Raw genomic sequence first — 6,519 nt, forward strand, 5'->3', positions numbered from 1 at the left:
AAGGCATGTTACACAAAGTAAATATGTAAATTATGTACTTGCATGTGAATTTTTGGGTCCGTTTAATTTTCAATATTATTTTAACAGATATGACCCAGACATATTTAAATAATCTTCACCATTATAAATAATCCCTCAAAAATGAGTAAATAAAAAAAATTAAACCTTATTTCCAGTTGCATTTTTTATGTCATCACAATACTGCCATCTGGGTGACGACTCTCCCTTGAGAATTACAAAACATCAACACATCTCTCTTGCATTGACTTCACAATACTGCCATCTGGGTGACGACTCTCCCTTGAGAATTACAAAACATCAACTGAACTCAACACAAGGGACAAAAATGCATTTTATTTATGCTGTTTTACAAATCAAAAACACTTTGGTAGAATGAAGATGATACAAAACCGAAAAATAAGGCATAGGTGGCACTATATTATATCAGCACTTTTATCAAATGGCAAACCGATTCAATATCCTTCATTTTATGCACAGATTTAAAAGAAAAATGTCCACACTGACTGAAGCTTTGATATTCACATCACTATAACCTTTATCATGCAGACCAGACCAGGAACTGACCTTCAAAATTACTAGAGGACTACATGCAAAACACACAAAGGTCTGGTGATCTAAACAGCTCAAGTATTCAGTTTTAACATTCTTAAAGCGACTAAAGATGTGTATTAGCAGTGTCTTGGAATTCATAAATGAAACACTGATTCAATGACACTTGTTTATGGTGCCGAAAAAAAAAGGCCACATCCTGATCTCAGTACATCAGATGAGTCACATCCCACAAGGCAAGATCAGATCAGAGACGATGTAATTACCATGTACATGACCTCGAGACAAGACGCACACTTGTAACCTATCGCCAGCTGGGAGAAAATACTATGGAAAGTTAAAGTCTACCTGATTTATCTTAGTGCACCTTGAGATATTTTTTTTTTTTGCATATTATAGATATTAAAGAATCCATTTCTTAAAATGCATTTGTATATATGCTTAGAGTTTTGTTTCTGTCAAAGGTTTTCTTTCAGTTTACATAAAATAGAAATAGTGTACAATGCTAGACTAAATGACAAATACTGTTGGCTAATATTATTAATAAATTTAAATGACTATTTATAGTACATTGTTGGTTTATAAGAAAAATGTTAATGGCTAAGTAAAGGTAAGAGAAATGCCTTCTACATCTGCCTTCTGTCTTAGAACGGAGTCTAAGTACTGTTTAAACTAAGCAAACCACAGCAGAAAAATGCTTAGAAATGCTTCAGACATTTGAAGTTGGTACAGCTAGTACATAAGAGGTATACTGAAATGTGGTTACCTTTATCTGCAGGATCTACTACCAACAGCAGTCAAACTTGTTTAACATTAAAACAGAAATGCAAAAAAACATGTAAAGTCTACCTGAGAACACATGCATACAGAACCTACTCTCCAAAAGCTTTAGAATTATTAGAGTAAATATGCAGGAAGAAACAATAAACAAATACTACTAGTATAAATGATTACTTGAAGTATTTTACTATCATTTATACTTCAAATCCTTGCAAAGTCCTATCTACACAGAAAAAGTAAAATAAAAGGAATGTTAAAGTTTCCAGTGCAAATTCTAATAGTTCCAGTGCAAAACATGTTGTACAGTACTTGACCTGCAAAAGCTTAATGGATTATGAGAGCAAATGTCAGTAAAAGCATACAATGAAATTTCTGTCACACAAACTGTCTCTAAATTAATCCCTGTCATAAGTTGTCTACTTTTATGATTTACAGGTTTAAAAATTATATATATCTTAGAAAATTAAGATAAAGAGTCTTAAAATGTATACATTTCATATGGCTTTTTCATAAGATACAATGTAAGGCATTAAAATGTGTTCATCCCTATATTTTTCTAACTCTTGCTTTTTAGCATTAAAATGCCATTAAGCACAAGTCTAGCTTTAAACATGAAATTGCAAGTACTCACCCATATAGATCAAAAATACATACTACAAGACGGAACACCTGGAAGCCTTGCCTGTTAAGGAGTCAGATTACAATATTTGGCATTAAAGCAGTCATCACTCTGCTTGCATTTGTTCCCTGATGTCTGAAGGCAGCGTCTCAAACAGCGCGTCTTCTACGACAAGTCCGCTGCGTTTTAAGGCGCGACAAGAGCCGAGTTCAGCTGGTAAGAACTCAAAGTGATTACCCTTTAACTCCAAGTGAGTCAGTACTCCAAGGAAAGAAATCTTTGGTGAGAGGACAGACAGCATGTTTCTGCCAAGCTTCAGAGTCTTCAGCTTCTTACAGAAGAAGAGCTCATCAGGAATATTTTCGATTTTGTTACAACTAACAGAGAAGTTCTGAAGGCTTTGGAGAACACCTATCTCCGGTGGGATAAAACGGATGTCGTTGTTGGAAAGATCAAGGTAGCGTAGTTTGTTGCACAGGAATAAGTGTGAAGGTAGGATCTCGATCTTGTTATGGCTGAAGTAGAGGCGCTCCAAGCTGCTGAGCTTTTTGATGTGTTCGGGTATAAAAGCGATGCCATTGTGCCAAAGCTTCAGACAGGTCAGCTTACGGAGGTGCTGGAAGCTGACAATCTCTTCAATGGTGCGTAGATTGTTCTCTTTCAGATCCAACGTCTGCAGATTACTCAGGCTGAAAATGGCGTGGGGTATGCGTTCTAGGTCACAGTGCACCAACTCAAGTTCTGTTAGGTTCACCATTTTTTTCAGGTTGTTTAGCATGACCAGTTTGGTGCCATCATTGCAAATACAGAGTCGCTGTAGATGGCTGGCCACATCCACAATGGACTGAGGGATCTTGGTGAAGTTGCTCTTGAGTGTCAGTGTCTTCAGCGCTTTAAGCTCTCGTAGAGAGTCCAGGGTTACGTTCTTTGATGCATCAGAATTCAAAGAGCCAATCAGATGGAGCTCTTCCAAGTTCCGCAACACATACATCCACTGCGGAAGTTCACGGGCATCGTCAAACTTCACTCGCAGCACCTTCAAATTCTCCTTGAGGAATGCGGTGGCTGCAATGTGGATCTTGAGCGAGCACTGGTAAAGCGAAAGCTCCTGGAGATCCTCAAGGTGGGCAATGGCTGCTGGTATGGTTACATTATTAATAATCTCAAGCTTCAAAGACTGCAGCTCTGTCACCTCAAAGATGGTATCGGGGAGACCAGACAGCATGAAGAGTTGAAGTTCTAGCCTGTTATTGCTGTTGGTCTGCAGCTTCTGCCGAAGCTTGTCAGCTGTCCACTCGTGGTTGAGGTTGAGCTGTTTCAGCTTGTTTTCACTCACCTCTGAGAGAAACACTGCAAATCTCTTGGAATATAGGGGATCATACTGGTCGATCATGTGCAACATGAAAGCAAAGTCATTCTTTACATCTGGGATGTCGTCAATTCCGGTCTCTTGCCTGACATATTCAAAAGAGTATTCCTTGAGAGAGATATAGAACAGCCAGTAGGATGTATAAAGGCATGTAAGTCCATAAACTCCAACAAAACACAAATAACAGTAGGAGAGCTTAGAGAACAAGTGGGCCATAGTATGATTGCAACAGAAGTACCGGTACCCCGTCATGTCCTGCATGTTCTCAGTACAGGTAACACTGAACCTAACCTTTGACACCAGAGCACTGTTGTACGCAATTATAAGGATAAACTTGAGCACTTTTACAACAGTCTGACGGACATACATCATGTATAATATATCACCCTCCTCCACATGCAGGCGAAATTTTTGGACCTTCTCAAACAAGGCCTTGGCTTGCTCTCCTTCCTTCTTGTCAAGGACACTTGGTGCTGGCTTGTCAACAACGATCTTTTCAGGAATGGATCTTAAAGATTGAGTCTTCTCCAGGTTGCCCTCGCCAATTGGAGTATCAAGGTTTGACCTACTGGCACTGTTCTTCTTGCTGTCTTTCTCCTCAGGATTCTCCCCAGATACTTCTGACAGTGCCCTCGTAGTCCATGGAGAGTCAAAGCACTTGCCCAGGATGGATATGAAGTGCTCAATTTTAGAGCTGGAGCCAGGAAACTTGAACCAGAAATTGCTGCACACCATGAAAATGACAGTATGAATCAGAACCAGGTAAGGGAAGTACTTAGCATACCAATGCAGCGCCTTTTCATAGCACATTGGTTTATATGTAATTATACTGCTGAATATCCAAGTTTGTCTTCAGTCCTTTCAACTCATGGACAGGCACTGTCGATTCCTGATTTGTGGAAGGAGGTGGGCACATCAGCTCTGTCTGGTTTGGCGAGAATGTCCTTTGAGGAAGGCATATGATTTTGTCTTGCATCACCTAAAGGACAGAAGAGTCAATATCAACACAATTAAAACAAGACATACTTCAAGAAATTTGCATAAATGTAGTTGGGCAACCCTCTACTTCGAGAAATTTGCATAAAAGTAGTTGGGCAACCTTCTACATTGAGAGTAAATCACTCGCATATGCGACTAAATCTTCACTCTGGGTGACTAAATGATGTCTAATATGGCTAATAAATTCTTACATTTCACTCACCAATGTGTGAGTTGGAGGTTGAGTATTAGTTCAGCACAGGCATATTTTCATTCACCAAACACTCTGACTGAGCGCTTCAGAGTTTCACTCTCCATCAAGCGATCTGTGATATTTTTCAGTTCATCTCAAAGGATGTGCAATGCACCTGTCTTTGTGTATTCGGCGTACCGTAAACTCTAGTGTGAAGGCGCACAACACGCCATCGCTTTCTCTCACTCGCGCAATGTGAGAGAGAGAGAGAGAGAGAGAGAGAGAGAGCAAGCGAGAGAGTCTTACATAACATGCAGATTTGACGCACTACATGTAAGCGATATTCTTTGTTGTATTTTCCTGTCAAATAACAGCGTTCCTTTGAAATTCTTCAGCTTTTAAGAACTGGCGGGTTTTCCTGTAGTGGGCGGAACACATGCGCAAACGACAATCTCATTTGCTGGTGCTCACCTATTATCATTCCTGTTTTGATTTCAGCAAATCAGTTCGAGTGAACCCACACAACCTGATTAATCTTCATGAATCCAGCAGCTTGTTAATCCTTGGTGCATTTTAGATTGTTCTTATTAGTAGAATTTGTATAATAGTAATAATAGTAATAATAATATCTTATCAGTATTATTGTTAGTTTTTTTCATTTTTTTTAACAAGAACACTGAACTGATGACCAAAAAAAAGCACCACCACCAGTCCTAAATTCAGTTAAAATAACTAATTTGAATTCATACTTGGTTATCAAATTTAAATTCTAATTACTAAACTTCTATTATTAAATAATACTCGATTTTCATATTATAATGCTTGACTGCCTGATGTTAAGAGTGTACTTTCAGATATTTAAAAAGCTGTGCCATTTTACAAACATTTCATATATACACATCTTATCATATATATACACATCTATACACACACACACACATATATATACACACATACATACGATATACATACACATGAAAGACAGCAGATGAGGCCATTTTATGTACTGAATACAATTCCACACCACCTATAGATTGCTGGGAACAATGTTTGTGTCAACAGTATCAAAAAATAAAAAAATAAAAAAAATAATACAAACAACCAGGAGAAATCTCTTTTTTTTAAGATAAACTATTTCGGTACTTCTGACATCAGTGCTGTGACTCAGACAGGAAGGGAAATGAGAAACCATTATACTGGCCATTTGAATTACAAAAGAGGAGATGGAGAAGAATTACCTTTGGGGTTCTAGCAAGAAAAGGTGTTCAATGGCTACTCAATTTTGACTTAAATATTTTTTTTAAATACACAACAGGCAGAAAAAAAACGTTCCACTAGAACTAAAAAACGAAAAAGCAGTAAACAAATGCATTTTGTATTCGATTCAAGATGTGTGCCCTCCCCCCTTTTCCTGCAAAACAGTTTTAGTTGGTTAATTACCATGTGTGTTTCTGTCTGGGAAGGTAATGAGAAACAACAAAAAAAAAAATCAGCTAAAAAAGAGAGAGAAAAAGATTGTGAGAGCTAGCACACCAAGCACTATAGTGTTGGTACAAACACAACAAGCTGACTGCCACTGGAGTAAAGCCTGCTAATTTAATTACGCATCAGCAGCTCTGAAACACATTCTAGCATCTCTGCAGTAAAATGGAATGTAAGGCGCAAGCAGCCCCAAGGGGGCTAATAAAAATGTGCATTATGCACTACATGGCCACTAGAAGTACCCCTAGTCATGGTCATTTAGCAAAGAGGAGGGCTATTATTCCCCCCTCAGAACCACAGGATTTTTTACCATGACGTTGGTAAAAGCATTAATTAGGTCAATTAATAATGGCTTCAATGGGATCATCACAAACATCCAATTGCAATTCACAAATTGAATGCTTCATGCAACTGTGCCATTCTTTAATGCACACCTCCAGGGACTAGTGGTGGGGGGTAATTCCACCCCTAACAATGGGTTCCTGTTAATGTTTGTTGAGACTAAAAAATAATTAGGATCATCTAGGG

General features: G+C 38.3%; 1 pseudogene; it reads right to left on the reverse strand.

The window, feature by feature from the left end:
* Nucleotides 1-334: 334 nt before the first annotated feature.
* On the reverse strand, nucleotides 335-5,112 carry LOC122137668 (annotated as a pseudogene).
* Between the last annotated feature and the right edge of the window lie 1,407 nt (nucleotides 5,113-6,519).

Source organism: Cyprinus carpio, chromosome B6, assembly GCF_018340385.1.
Source record: "Cyprinus carpio isolate SPL01 chromosome B6, ASM1834038v1, whole genome shotgun sequence".
NCBI classification, from domain to species: domain Eukaryota; kingdom Metazoa; phylum Chordata; class Actinopteri; order Cypriniformes; family Cyprinidae; genus Cyprinus; species Cyprinus carpio.